The 16,704-nt window shown below is 37.7% G+C and overlaps 1 protein-coding gene across 2 annotated transcripts in view; it reads right to left on the bottom strand.

Annotated features, from left to right (window-relative positions):
* osbpl5 (oxysterol binding protein-like 5) overlaps window positions 1-16,704 on the bottom strand; it is a 56,919-nt gene extending 40,215 nt beyond the window's left edge. For both annotated transcript variants that reach the window (XM_079603459.1, XM_079603460.1), the window contains exon 1: window positions 16,272-16,704. The gene's annotated coding sequence lies outside the window, so the exon portion shown is untranslated. The remainder of the gene's footprint in view (window positions 1-16,271) is intronic.

Below are 16,704 nucleotides of genomic sequence, written 5' to 3'. Positions count from 1 at the left end.
CAGTATGGATAATACTAATAGCAAATATAAAGAAATCAATTTCTTAGTAGAGAAGCTCATTGCGTGATTGCATTTTAGCGTCTTTGTTTCTATAGCGACTGAGTCTCGTGAACATGCGCTGTAAACCTGCACGTTTTTTAACCCCTTGTAGCGCGCTGTTCGGGTCTTTTCGACCCCAAATGACGTTTGCTGAAATAAATAAAACATTATATTTGTCCAAATGATGTGAGACTTTGCACGGTTGACAACACTTTCTACATCTACAAAAAAAATTAAATAAATGTGAATAATATCTGTTTTTTATGTTAGTGTGGGGGGAAAAACAAAATGTCATTTTGAAACATAATAGTTTTTTTTTTTTTTAGGATTTATAGTTTTAGGAGGATTTATTATATATTTTTTTACTTTAGGCTATATAAATAAATATTTTTTCAACAAAAAAAAAAAAAAGTAAAATTCACTTTATAAAAGACCCACATTTCTAACGTTCATGGATATAGATAATTTGACATGGTTTAGTGTAAGATTTTTGCACATCTTTTGGAAAATGCAGTTTTAAAAGTAAAGAAATTATCACTTTAGTAGATGGCTGCAGAGCTACACCATTTGCTATTTGACTAAAATACATATTTTCAATAGCTTTTAGTTGGATTCATATCTACATATTATGAAATCACAATTATAACAATAAAAATGACTTTGTCAAAGTTGAGCATTGGGGGGGGGGGGGGTGAATGGGTGTCCCTTATTTTGCCACACTGAAGGTGGCAACCCTAGTGTGTGTGTGTGTGTGTATTTCATTTCTTTTTCGAATAAATAATAACAGGGCATTTCATTTTCAAGAATTTCATTCTTTTACTGACCATTTTTTCTTCATTATGATTTAGGACAGTTGTACCATTTTTGATGCCATTTTTTAAGTTATATATATATATATATATATATATATATATATATAACTTGATAGATCAACAATAGCATCAATTTACTAACTAATGTAACATCCAATTTTCAAAATCCAATTAATTCCAGATTTTTTCGGTAATTGAATATCCTGTCCCTCAAATTACCATTGACTTCAATTTGTTCAAAAATAGCATTGCCTTTTTGTTTGGTTAGCATGAGCGTAAACCATTCCAAACAACCAGGGCAAGGTGTTGGGTTTCTTACAAGTTTAGAAAACGGAGTGTCTATTTACACCCAATGCAAATAAGCCGCCTTGTTGGCAGAGGCTATTTACATTAACCCCGCCCACCACTGTCTGATTGAGCCAATTACAAAACCCCCCACGGATAACAGGATCAATAGTGTGGAGAGTAAGGCTAGTTCGAATCAGTCTTCCGAACTCATTCTATTCCCATTGCATATCAGCTTGGAGGGGAGTTTACTTTAAATAAAAATTCGGAAATATTTGAAAAGTGGAAATAAAGTGCCTGATTGGTATTTAATAGTGGGAATAGTGTTTAACAGGTAGGGTTAGGGTTGGTGTATCTGTATAAAGTATAAATAGCATCTAACAACCATTTACACTTATGGGTTCCCCTTTATTTTGATAGTCCACTTTAGACATTCTACTAACTAGAAGTAACTTTATGACTACATGTCACAGTCAACTAACTCTCATTCGAGTATTAGTAGACTGTAGTAAACTTTCAGTAAACTGTTAGGGTTATGGTTGGGTGTTAGGGTTCGGGTTAGTAGAATAAGTTGACTTGTAGTTGCCAAAATACTTATAGTCAGTAGAATATCTATTGGGGGACCAACAAAGTAAAGTGTTAGCAAATATTAATCAGACAGTCTTCTAATACTCTAATGAGAGTTAGTTGACATTGACATGTAGCTGCAAAGTTCCTTATAGTCAATAGAATGTCTAAAGTGGACTATTGAAATAAAGTGTTACTACACTTAGTCCAAAGAAAATACTGCTATTTGCATTTAGTGTAAAAAATAAAAACCCAGTTGCTATTAGTGCAAATAGCTGCTGCCTTAAAAAAAAAAAAATGTAACAAATCCTAACCCATCATGACTTTAAACTGGTTAAACCGGCTTAAGACACACACCTGAAGGCGATACCTTCATATTAGCGTTGTTAAGTCTAACTGAAGTTTGAACCTAAAGGATCTCAAGTGTGCTAAATGGAGTTCAGGGTGGTATTTTTGGACCCTCACATGGGAAAAGTCTAAAAACATTGGCTTCCCACTGAGTCTCTTTAAATAGACTGACAGCATGGCCCCTGCACTCTCAGCTCCATTAATGATGTGTTCTGCCTCGTGGGCGGCCATGACCAATAACAAGGTCACTCAGAACTAGCTTGTACCTTCATCCTGGGGGCTGACAGTGCTCTCTCTGACTGTCTTGTCTGAGAAGCAGCAATTACGTTCCTTGAGAGGCTTGATTAGGTGCTATTCAGGGACACAGTCGCTAAAGGGACTGAGCAAATGTTGTTCTTGAAGGCCTGGGTAACCCCTGAATGCCACAGAAATACATTCTTTTTTCAAGTTTTGTCATCATTTACTCACACTCAAGTTGTTCCCAACCTGTATGGATCTTTCAAATCTTTCTTCTGCTAAACACAAAACAAGATATTTTGAAGAATGTGTGTAATCAAACAGTTGATGAGGCCCATTGGCTTTAATGTTATTTTGTTTCCATACTATGGAAGTCAATGGGGTTCATCAACATATCCTTCAAAATATCTTATTTTGTGTTCAGCAGAAGACAGAAATTCATACAGGTTTGAAACAACTTGAGGGTTTGTAAATGATGACAGAATTTTCATTTCTGGGTGATCTATCCCTTTAAGAGGCCTGGAAACAAAGCAGGTTTTAAAATGATTAAAGGAATAGTTCACTTAAAAATGTCTGATTGTCAGAGCCTGTCATTAATTACTCGCCCTTCACTTTGTTTCAAACCAGTATGATTATTTTTGTTGTTGTTGTTAACCCCTCCGATTTGATATTCGAGTTTGAGTCTAAATACTGAATGAATCATTCAGGCTGGTTCTGTAAACCAGATCAAACGATTCATTGAACAGAACTGACTCAAAAGAATGAGACATCCCAACTACTCTCAACATTTTCAGTGAATAACGACTTAAATTAAGTCTTTTCTCACACAAACTTATTACACTGCTTCAGAAGACTAGAAATATCGTCATATGAACTACTTTTATGATACTTTTTATGTCTTTTTTGAAGCTTGAAAGCTCCAGTGTAACTGGATGGACCAGTACATTCCCTCAAATCAATCCAAAACTGTTTCCCTAAACTTCATTCTGGGGATCACAAAAAGAGAAATGTTGAGGAGAGTACATAATGACAAAATCCTCATTTTTGGGTGAACTATTCTTTTGAGATATTGAGACAAACCAAACAACACAAGCTCTACAGTCTATATTGAATGCGGGCTCTTATGAAACTGGACTATTGTGTCCACTAGTGAGGTAGAGCTTTAGTCTATGAGTTTTATTTATTCATTGGCGTGTGATGCATTAGAGCCCAGCTAATGGTGCCATGCCTGTACCCCAGCACTATTTTGAGCAGGTTGTGTCTTTCCATCATAACCCAACATCACATCACACACTCCATTTAACACAGACTTTAATGTGTCTTATGTAGGTCAAAGCAAACGAAAGCGAATTCAAAAACTTCAGTAAAAGATCTCCCTCCCTCTCCTACCACCCCACATAGCCTAATTTCTGTCGTTTTTTTAGGTTTCCGAAATTAACCCTTGTTTCTTATTCTTCCCGTTAACATCAATCAGCACTAATTGCAATCAAGGACGGTGCTAAACATAATCAACATCTTATTACAAACATCAGGATTATATAGCAGAATACCCTTCAAATATCCAGTCCCATTCAGAGTGTTTTAGGGTACGTTTACACGCCAACAATGTACTAAATGCGTACGCGTACAGATGACAACATTGTCAAAATGATTACCGTTCACAGGAATTCGTGAAAACAACTAAAAACGCTGTATTATTCATGCCAGGCCAGTATATGGCAATGCCACTTTGTAAAGAAACACTTCGTGCCTATAGACTGATGTCACCATTTGCGCAAATTAGGGATTTTGTTGTTTACACAGAGAAGATAATGGTATCGTTTTCAAAAAAATTGCACTTTGAAACCATTTTCAAAAGTTTGTGTTTTCAGGCCCCCAAAACTCAGTTGTTGTGTAACACACGCTGCATATTTCAACATTTATAACAGCACAAATAAATGGTACAACTAATACATGCTTGTTTTATAAATACTTATAAACACTTTACATTTAAATAACATGACTCTTTCACATTCATATTACTTTTTTCATGTTAGAGTAATGAGAATTGTGCCTAATTGTGATCAATTAAAGTAATGAAAGGATGCCTCAAACAATGTTAATAATAAAATTAAATACTATTTCTTTCTTTTGGTTTTGGGATGAAATATGGGCTGGACATGCGCTTGCACACTCAGTGCTGACACCAAATTCCAGATTTTCCTAGAGAAATGAGCCGTCTTTTGCTGCATTAGATTAATATGATTTTTTCACATGTTAAAGTGCTGATAGAATAATCCAGCAAATACCAGCTCAACTGTTAAAGCAAAGTTTGGATTACCTAAAATGTGATGATTTATAATCTGACCTGAAAGAGGACAAATGCTAATGGATGTGATCACTGATGGCTATCTTCAACATGATGGAAAAAGCATCAAGATTTTGACCTTTAGCGCCCTTTTCCCAGAGAGGCATATGTCTATTTCTGTCCTGATGTCCTCTGAGGTTATTGACTGAATGATGGTCAATAGAAACCAGCTCTGGACAGCAATAATGAACACGTGGTCATTTGGTTTCAGAGAATGCTAATGTAGCTTGAAGTGTGGATAGAATCAAATGCATGTATTGTGGGCAAACACTCAATTAAAACGGGAAAAGAGGGGGAATTATAAACTGTACACATTTAATAATCTGCTCTGGTCCTCATTGCGTGGTTTGACATTGTTTGAACTTGATCCAAACTCTTGTAAAGGTCAAACGGATAGTCGCAGTCAGGGGTTTAATGATCTAACCAATGAGTTGCATCAGTCACTGTTGGCCTGAAAACTCAGATGAAAGTTAGAAGCCAGAACTGCTTGATAGCAACAATGCTAATAATGACATGGGGGTGTTCCCAAATTTCCTTACATCACATCCATAATACTAGTGTTATTCCAAACCTGACTGTTTACATCTGCCGAAGAAAATATTTTGAACTATGTTCACAGAAAATGTCCATACAATAAAAATAAATGGGGTCCAACCAGTGTTTTGGACCCCACTGAGTTTTATTGCGATGACATTTTTCATAATATATTTTTTTGTGTGTGTTCCACAGAAGAAAGTCAAACAGGTTTGGATTGGAACGACATGAGCTAAAATTCACAAGGCGACAGCCCTGTCTACTAACCTATCACCCAGTTGTTCTAAGTCTTTTAAGGTCAACTCCATGAAACCTTGACCACGTACTATAAAACTTTGCAAACATAACAAAAATCACGCTTGCTCGGTCAATGATTATAGATGCCCCATTTACAAACCAAACCAAACCAAACCACCAAAACATACAGTCTCGGTTGTCAGTAAATCCTGGAGGAATCGCTTTGGTGGAATCTGGATTCAAAATGTGTTCAAGTTTTAACTACGCTTGGATTGATTCAGCTTATTCATTGTTCCTGACATTGTTTCTCTTCTGAATTCCTTAAAAATGTGCTCACGACAAACGATAGCAGGAAAAACCGATCGGTGCGGTAAGCTTCATCTTGAAATGTGTCTAGATAAAATAATCTGCAGAGAAAATCAGAAGCATTTCTCATTCCCGAGCCTTATACAAAAACACTGAGGGGAAATGCGTCTGCCGACCCCCTCTTATTCCTCTGATAGGCTGAAATAAAGTCTGGTCTGGTGATATTTTCTCACTCAGCGAGCTTGAAAGCAGAATTGACCTCGTCTCTCTGCACCTTTAAAAAAAAAACAGTTCCCTGCTACATAAACGCGAGCGTGAAACTTGAGTGCAACTGACTTAATAAGAGAATTCAACTTATTCTCTTGGGAAGAGGGGCGTTTCTTACTTACTTTTGTTGAAGTAGTTATTTTGCCATGAACTCAACTAAATATCACCATAGACTTGCTGCAATATTCAGTGTTACGCGGTGTTCAGCAACACAACGGTTACAGATTTAATTTATCACGTGACGAGATTGAGACGAGCTGACTGACAAGACGATGGCGGAAGATTTGGTTTCAAAATGAAATGTAAAAGCGCCTTTTTGGCAATATTTTGGATTTAAAACTAATGCTAATAGGGAACCTCTAAACATTAATGAGGCAATCTGTAAACTTTGCCTGATGAAGGTGACAGCATCCGGAGGTAACAAGTCGATTAACCGGTGACCGTCCTGACCGTCACATCCCTACACCGTTCCAATAGAGACTCAAAACGTTTACAGATTGATCTCGCAGAACAACATTTTAAAATTACACGAAAGTAAATTAGGCCTATCTACTGCAGTGTGTGACTTATACAACGACTTTCATGGGAGTTAAAAAGATTTACGGCTTTTTTGAAAGGATTTTTAAATATCTGCTTTTTTTTTTACTGAAAACGTAAAAATAATTGTTTATGTAACAATTCAAATTGTAATTTTATGCCACATTTGGCTAAATGTTAGTTGTTTAAAATTGTTTTAAAAGAAAGCACTACGATGTTTTTGGGATCTAAATATCTAAATCTATAATAGTTATTAATAAATGACACTACCTGTCATGTTTTATCAAAACTGACCACAATGGAAATCGCCAGAGCAGCGTTCTGATGTGATAGATAATATAGGTCAAAATACAAGTTTCAGAATTAATAAAATAATTTATAATAAATAATTTAATAAATTTTTCTATTTTTGCATTAGAGTAATTCAAATTCACTGCAAATGTGCTTAATTGTCAATCGTAATAGTCCTAAAACTGGTTTAATTTTCTCATGCAAAATATACAATTGCATCAAAATGATCTAAAGAGCATACAGTGTAACATCAATAACTTTTTATCTTGAATCATGACAACTCAATATAATCAACCATAGTTCTTTGCTTTTATTTTTAATAGACAAAAAATATGAGTATATATTAATATAAAATGTAAACCATGAGTTTGATTTTGAACTACAAAGTAGATAAAACTGAAACTTCTTAGACTATAGTCTAAGCCAGGTGACCATAACCGCAATAGGAGTTCTCTGCTGAAGTGATGGTTTGTGGGAAAGCACAGCTGACCTCTCTCTGTACATCAACTCCCTATGGGCCGTTACTATACTCAGCGCCAGCCAAACACACACACACACCGGCGCTGCAGAGGTGCATCCCTGGCCTGTTTGTTTACACTCTGCGTTGGTTGCCAAGGTAAACATAAGCGGGGAGGGTTGGTCGGCACTGGGGTGTGTGAAATCCATCCCTCGCCCCCCTGCATGTGTTCAATGCCATATGAGATCCCTGTATGTACACCGTTACTGTCAAAGAAAAGACTTTGGCTAGAAGGCCTTTTTCAAACCTTAAAGAGAGCCAGTGGCAAAAAAGTACATGGTACAGTTATGATATCAGATGGTGATACCAAAATACTAAAATAAAAAGAAAATTATAGTGCTTCAAAAATGTACCCTCATTTCATTCCAAGCCAAACTGCTGTTATATATTTATACTGGGTTCCACAGAAAACATAGGTTTGGAACAACGTGAGGGCGAGTAAAGAACCACAAAATTGGCATTTTCAGCGGATCCAATTCCTCATCTGATGGTCTTTAATCGTACCACTTGACACTGTTGTAGCCATTTGCTAACTTGTCTACAGGAGTTTTGGATATGAGCTGGGCAGAACTTGGCACATCCCTGCCTGGATTTCTTCCTCCTCACAATTCACCTCTTGTATGTTTATATTGTCTTTCTTCCCTAAGCGTTCTTCCGACATAAGAAGGAGAGAACAGACTTGTTTACTCTTCATGAAGCACAGTCAGGCGTTAAGTACAGACTTGATTGGAGTGTTTATGTACCTTGGATGGAACATCTAGTGGGGCCAATTACAGCTCAGGACAGCCCAATCTCTGAGGAAGCGTTCTCCGCCACTGCACAAAGATCTCCGTTTCCAGATGGCATAACATGAAGGGGAACACTGTGATCCGTTTAGTTTCTTCGAATCTGTGACCAATTTTGGATCACGCTCAGGCTCAATGTGCACTTCTTCGAAATATTTTTGACTAGGTCGTATTTATAGACAATTAAAGCTTAAAAGGCCAACTGAAGTGCCTTGAAACATGCAGCATTATTCAGTGTGTTGGTGTAATTTCCACTGAAACAGGAAGATAGGGGTGATATGTGGTGGGACTCCTCCCCTTTTCTAAATTGCCAATAGAGTTTCGTTTATCTCAGCTCTTCCATACTAAAAGACATAATACTTAAATTTGGATTTCATAGGGATTTTAATACTGCTAGCTAGCATGAAACACTAGCATGAAACGTTTGTGTTAACATGCAAGTTATGGACATAAATTAATCCGGTGTGTTAAAGAGAGACATTAAAAATATGCAGAGTGGGAGAACTTGAGAACCACTGGTCTAGTGCATGAATTTTAAAAGGTTAATATGTCATCCAACATCGGCTTCTGATAGCCCCGACACTTGAGACACTGATTTCCCCGAAGACACACCTACAGCTTAAAACAGACACACACGACGCGGCTGTGAGCAAGAAAGACATGCAGCTGCTGTACCAGATCTATACAGGTGGAGCTGGGGAAGGTGGAGGGTTTTTGAAAGCATGCTGCACTACGAAGGCAAATGCTACCCAAGCATTTGAAGGTTGAGCGCACAAGCTCATTGGCTACAGATACAGCAGGAACCAATCAGCTGTGCCCTGTAGAGAATGATGTGATTGCAAGCAGGTCGAGTTAAGGACCTATTAGCCTGTGCTATCTAGAGTTTCATGACAGAAATTTTTATTTGTGGGCAATTAAAGTGTTAATGGACTAATGGTTAACGCACATGCTACAAAAGTACCTGTAGCATTTATTGGGTTTAATTTTACCATTTCACAAGCTAAATTAACTCCTACACATTGTGATCTTTGTGACTGGGTTCCATGCGCAGATATAGAGCCTAAATGGCTAGCTAGCATGAAGCGTTGTTTACTTGTGTAAAATATGCTGTGGATGTACAATTAGAGTTACCTTAATGGATAATGGACTAGTGGTTAATGCACATGTTGAATGGTATTATTGCAATAATAATTTATTGGGTCTAATTTAGCAATTTCACTTAAATTAGTTATTGTGTCTAGGTTGTGCATGCAGATACAGAAGCTAAAACTAGCATGAAACACTAGCATTGAAACATTTGTTTACATAGTACTGCCATAAATTGACCACGGCCGAAAACCGCCACAGGCCAATCGTGGCTTAGCAACCGTAACTAGGCGCGGGAGTTCTGGGCAAGCTTTCGAGCGAGGGAAACATGCCGAAGCGTTGTACGTATGGATTGTGCAAATCTGATACCCGTTATCCTAAAAGTTTGGACGGTGGGGTGGAATTTTTTTCCTTCCCGAAAACTAAAAGCCAAGGGGAGAAATGCTGGCGTGGATCAGGCAGTGTGGGACGCCCCATTCACAACTAAATGTCCACAGGATTAACAAAAACACCTATTGCTTGGAAATAATGACGGTTCTTTGTTCATAATGCATATATCTGAACGTAAAATAAGACGATTATAGGCCAGACGGAGGCTCACTGACATACTTTAAAATATATTTCAGTATTTTGTTAATCGACGGCCTACTACCCCTGAGTAACGTTACCCCAATCCGATCGCGACTCTCTCGGTGTTAGTGTTATTCCACAAGATTTATGGATGACCTGTTTGATTTATAATTATTAGATTATAATTTATTTTCACATTTCACTTACCCTGCTGTGTATGAACAAAGCTTTTCCTCAATTTGTGTGTTTCCCATTCGAATGGTCAGCGTGTGAGGCGGCTGCTGCTTGCGCTGGGACTATAGCCTCAATTTTGATTAAATTATTCTCTAATCGGTTGCATATTGTGTCGTGGATATATCCCTCGAATGCATACTGCAGTCCCTTTTGTCTCGCTCTCTCAGATATTTCCCCTGTTCGCCAAAAATTACTAATTATCTCCTTGGGAATGTCTGACACCGGTGCATACACACTGTAAGCTTATCAGGCGTAGCAACAGTAACTAAGGAGGGCGGGGCTTAGCGAAGGGTCAATTATGTTGTGGACATTACTGTAATGGACTAGCAGGTAGCACACACACTCTGAAATGTTGAGTTACGGTGCTCATGGGTGGTAATGTATGATATTAAATTGGGCTTTTTCTATATTCTGTTTCCTTTTCCAGTTCCATCATCACCTGTTCTCTTTCCACTATATCTAAAATGTCCTACATAGTTTCCCCATCTTTCTCTGCACTTTGCTGTGTCATTCTGTAACAAGCCTCCCGTGAGTGTGTGCAGAATAGCACGCACTCTTTTAACATAGTCACACTGCAGTCTCAGAGGAGGAAAAGTAGGGCAGGATGTCTTCCACTAAACGTCAGGGCTGGGAGAACGTGAACAGCAGCCTGGAGCATCTGATGCCATATACACTTTATGAGGGAGAACATCTAGAAGCTTCCTCTGTAATCATGGCTTTATAAATCAGGTGAAATGGATAAATGAGACAATGAAAATATACAGGCAAGAGAAAAGAAACCCTCAGGCCAGACCATTGTTATTGGCAACACTGTGCTAAATGATTTAAGTGACTGCTAGATGACGACAAATGTAGCATGAGCAATAACCTATTATCAGCAGATTTATAAAATTTTGACAGACATAAAACATTTACAATGGGGTACACAACACATCGTGTATCCATAGTATTTACCATAATCATGCACCAAGGGGCCAATGTTTGAGTTAGGATTAGCAGTTAGCACCTGCTAACACCATTTCTGTGGTCCCATGAGCGAAGACGGCAGATTAAAATCTCGTAATTCTGGGGCTTGAAATGCATTGTAAAGGTCAAACCAAATCAGGGTTCGTAAAAGAAGGAAGTTTGGGTCTGTGTACGCACATATACTTGGCTGTGCAAACATGCCATGAGCTACTTTACTCAATGCAAGACAAATACAGCATGACTGATATTAAACTCCTAAAGCCAGAGATTAGCAACTAAAGCTTACAACATAGATGTGTTTATTACATTGCGTTTCTGTACAAATGCCTTTCTGAAAAGCACATATATAAAACATTGCAAAAGTCAGCCAACCGCCCCCGGACAGATGAAAACAGCTGCTGCACTTTCTTTTTTTTAATATATCATGCTGGTATTGAGCTGAATTTTTCCTGAAAGGAAGCTGGAAAAACTGCGCCATATCAACGGATTTAGTAAGAGATGAATGAAGGACGACAGAGGCAGACAACTATTATGTTTGGATTCTAAGTGTGGGAGAAAGTCGCATTCACATCTGCCCACTTACAATGCATAACACAGTAGCGTGATCTTTTGCTTCTTCAAAAACTTTCCAGAGTAACGCAACATCTAGAGTAATGCACAGTCAATATGAATAGAAAACAGGATGTTTCTTGTGACCATATGTTTGGATGCTAGACAGTAGATGACTATATAGCCTCAAGTAGTGTACTTCCCGTGGCCTGTAAATATTGGATCACTGATACACTTTGTAAACTATTGGTATAAGAGACTGACATATATTTAAACAAAAACATTCTTGATTCTCCATTGCCAAGCAATACTCTTTGTATTTGCCTAACAAAGCAGACAGTGAGATCTTCACATATTGAATTAGGTGGAAGGTATTAAGCAGGATGCTTTTAAGGAAATAAGGTCGGCAGTTCCACAACAAACATCTTCGCAGATCTTCAAGATCACTTAGAGATGTTGTCAAACACCGGAACAGAATTTTCCGAACAAACGTTACGCTACAATAACAACACAACAGTCCAAACAAAGCTAAACCTTGAAATAATCCTTTAGTGGATTTTTTATTTAGTTTTTTTAGCCATTTACCTAACATTTAAAAACTTTGAAGTAGGGAAGCACAACATCGGCACTTGTTGCCCTGTCAATAAGATAACCTGGTGATGCGTTTGCGATATCTCACATGTGCGCAAGGAGTGTGAGTGTGCGACAATGCTCCACACATGAGTAACACTGGGTTTGAGTGTCATTGTTTGTCTGGAGCGGCTGTGCTGTTGGCAACTAACATCCAACTCTTGTTTGTATTTAAGGCCCTTACACACTGAGTGCGAAATTTTCGTATGCGTTTTTCCGTATTCGTGATTCGGTGGCTCTGAATTGTCAAAGCACCATTCAAACTGCTTGTTACGGATGCAAAAAACGCAGAAAAATCAAACCCGTTTTTAATTTTTTAAATGACGAACGAAAGTTTTGGAGGCAGTGTGCAAGCGTGATTGACATAACGTGAGGCCGTATTTATTTTTTAACGTGCGAAAACTTCGGATGCGAATTTCGCACTCAGTGTGCAAGGGTCTTTACTCTTGTGTATGCATGTTAATTTTTTGTACTTCCATATCGTTCGTTCATAATCTTCGCTCTATTTTTCGTGAAGCATTATTTTATTCCGCTTCAGCTACGATAAAAAGACACACACTTTTAATGCAAGAGTGTGTAACGGAGGCCAGCTAGCGAAGGCTGAAGACTGATAGAGAATGCAGTGTTTACTGTTTAGCGTCCTTGTTAGTGCACTTGCCTCGCATGCCAGCGATCGGGGTTCGAGACTGACTCAGAGCAGGGCGGTTAGGATTGGTGTGTGAGCTTTGGAGGCGGAGCAATGAAGAGAGGGGTGTGTTTGTTTGGGCTGATTTCAAATATCAACAATGTTCAGCAATGACTTTGATAAATAACATACTGCACCTTTAAAGAGTGCCAAAACAACATTTATTGTTTGAATTTCACAATAAAAATTGACAGACAAGCTTTTCGCGATTACAGGATAACAGGCGCACTACAAATGTTCAGTGAAGTTTTGTTCATGCATCAACAGTAGCACAGACTAAAAGATTTGAGATTTAAAAATGCATATTACGATTAAAATTGAGAAATTAATATTGTCAATCCAGAGCTAGTATTCACACAGCTGACATGTTTAAATGTTGTAGCTTATCCACGTTGTGTGCATGGAATAGACGCTGAACACACCAATGGAGAACCGCTAATTAAACGTCTGTTACAGCCACTGACTTCGGCCCTCTAAAACCAATTCGGATCGAAACCGAAAAAAGCTTTTTCGTCTGGAAATTCAGTAGCTGACATTTCGATGCATCCCTATAGTGTATTGCTTAAAATTAACAAAACTTGGACTAAAATACACATTTAAAATGTACAGTCTTTTGGAAAAAACTGATAAAATTACTGAAGACTCATCCTGTACTCATGGGCGTGTCCAAATTTTTATCCAATCGCATGCTCTCTAGAATTAAATTGTTCCTTACCTTTACACCACCTGACATACATAGAGAAATAGCAAATTATGGTGCACGGCAGTACCAAAACTCTCACCCAATAATATGAAATATACATACAGTGCATCTGTCACTATATTGGTCAATAAATGTGTTCACATGCGCCAACTGTCACTACCTGATTGGCACAACTATAATTTTGCCCATCAATTTACATATACAACAACCCCGATCAGGCCTACGTCTCTCAAAAATATTCTAAGCCCAAGTAGATCGAAGACACCATTGGTGCAAATGCCTTATGATGCTTTTAGGGAACTTTCAAAGTCACCACGAAATCAAATTACAATTAGACAATTAAAAAAATGAATATTGCAGTTTTTTTATATAAATGATTTAACCATGCACATCATTGATTTTTAATTCATGTGCCCTTGTAATCTTTAATCAAAGCACTATCTCTACAGGACAACCTGAGATCCACCAATAGCCAACCACAACCATCCAATCAATTCCTGATGGACAAAATCAAGTCCCTACTTATTTATTTATTTTTAATTCGAGAAGCCGTTACACTTGGATATACAACATCACAATAGAGAAGAAAAGATTGTAACTTCCGTTTCATGCCGACTTTAAGGGTTTATATGCCAATTAATAAGTGGATAATGCAAAGTTTTCTTTGTACTTGATGTAAAAACATAATAACACACCTTTTGTAACCTGAGAAATAAAAATAAGCATCTAGTAATTATTATCAGCCATAATTTCTACATCAATGCATCCCTAAGTGCAACAGCAACGGTTTATAAACAGTTAACAACATTTTAAAAAATAAATCATAGCCCACTCACATGTAAATGCACTTCTAGAAACAACTTGGCCATATTTCAAGGTTTCAAGCATGAGCCAAGCATGAGTAATCGGCAGTTCCTATTGGACCGTGGTACTTGTGGATGAGAGGCTAAATATGAAGAGTTTGGCAATACAGGAATGTAGCTGCTCCAAGCAAATTAACACAGCACTCTGTTAAAAATGTTGTCATGATGCTAAAACAAAAGCGGCAATCTTGTAACCTTGAAGTCAATCTGAAACCGCATTTCCAAACCTTTTTATCTTCACAACAGGATATATTCAACAAAGAAACCATGTAGGTTGGGACTTTTTATTAATTATTTCAATTAAGTCTTGTTCATTTTATCCACCAGGAATTGAAGTGTTTATGGAGTACACAATTCAACTGCCATTGGTCGAAAAAAAAACAAATAGCCCCACCCCAAACTGACGCGATTGGCTGAGCCAATGTTGCACTCCAAAACACAAGTGTGATAGTACTACAAAGCCACAGTGTTTACTCTTTTCAGGAGAATCGACTTACAGTTTTTGTCTGTGCATATTACCTTTCTCGATCCAACAACAGCTCTATAGCATTAGTTATCAGAAACCATAGTAAATAGTTCAGCTGAAAATAGTGCAGGCTGACCAGTCAATGACCCCTAAAAAAAATAATTCAGCTGTCTGGGATTCTCACAAAGAGCGATCAGCGAGAAAATCGACACAGTTGGAACAGGAGGGTACGAATAAATTAAAAAAGAACAAACACTGGGCTGTTAGGGCAGCTTGATTCTTGGTTTGCTCTTCCCGACATGTCACTGGAGACTTCTGTTCAAGCAATCTGCTACTGAATGTCAACTAGTGGTCCGCCGTTTGAACGAGCAGGGTTTAACTGCGATGTGTATATCCTAGATCTAGATATTTTTATCCAAAAGAAAGAGAAACATCAGCAAACTCATATTAGGTCGCCACACCATTTACACCCACTGCTGGTGGGAATGCAATTATTCTGGCTGACGTCAGCAGGGTCATGGCAAAATGATGTATTAAAAACACACTTCTAAGCTGCAAAAAGATACATTTAATATAATATAATGTCAACAATACTATTAAGAATAGATTATCAATACCATAATAGTATTGATTCATAATTTATTATTTTTCCCATTATTCTTTATTTATTATTATTAAACTGATAGATAGATGGTCAGTAAAGCATTCACCCTTCAGTAGTGACTATATTCTCAATATTATACTTTATTGCTTAATTATGTTTTATTAAATATCATTGTATTTATATAATATAAAACTATATTAAATATATATATATATTGCCTACATATTAAATGTAATTATATATATATGAAACTATCTCCTCTAATGCTCCCCGCATTCAAAAAAGGCGCAATATATTTTTTATATATATATTATTACTGTTGCTGTTATTTTAAAATATGAAAATATTTTCTCATAACGTTATTATCAATTTGAAGATTGTTAAACAATATTGATATTGAAATATGAATATTTAACACATTATTTGGAATTACATACTTTGGATGTCTGACAGCTGTGTGGGTTTTCGCCAATAGGATTCTGTTCAATAATGTCTAAATAAGGGAGGGGACGGATGGACAATAGGCGACTTTATATGAAATAACACATCAACTGCAGAGAAGAAATATATAACGGAATAATTCAGCGCTGTAACGTTTAAAGGGATTTGTGCTGGTTATGGATGGATGGATGGATGGATGGATGGATCCTGGAGAGGAAATCAACAATCATAGTCACAAATGCAAATAATAAGTGATGCTCGTTTTTGGTTATTTATGCTAAACAGTCCATCATTATATCCTGACTCAAAGCACCAGCTGTAATACAGTCACATTAGTCTATCATATTATCTGGGATGTCGCTTACCTCTGTCTGTTGCAGTCGCAACTTCACCCCTCGAAGATAGAAACGTGGCAGGAGACCTAGTCGTATCCGAATGACTTCATCTCGGATCGAGAACGGATCGGTTTGGATTTGATTGGGTTCCTAACACTTCAACAACCGTCAGTTATGTAGAGAGGGATATTGCATGGAATGGAACTGTGAGACGCTCGCGTTTTGTCCCGAAACAAAGTAACACTCGCGCGCCTTATGCCGTCTCAAAATGTGGAAAGGCCGCTCGAAACGCTGATTTCCAAACGAGATACTGTTGGAAGTTGAAAGTTAACCGCGCACACCTGCATCCTCAAGAGATAGAAGATGGTGGAGAGATATAGCGGTCCATAGTGTGCCATAACCGCTGGCGTACAGCTGTATAGCGCGAGCGCGGACGGAAGGAAATGCCTTTGGAGGAAAGGAG

Source organism: Phoxinus phoxinus (assembly GCF_949152265.1).
Source record: "Phoxinus phoxinus genome assembly, chromosome: 25".
In the NCBI taxonomy this organism is placed as follows: Eukaryota; Metazoa; Chordata; class Actinopteri; order Cypriniformes; family Leuciscidae; genus Phoxinus; species Phoxinus phoxinus.
This window is presented reverse-complemented; position numbering and strand designations above follow the sequence as displayed.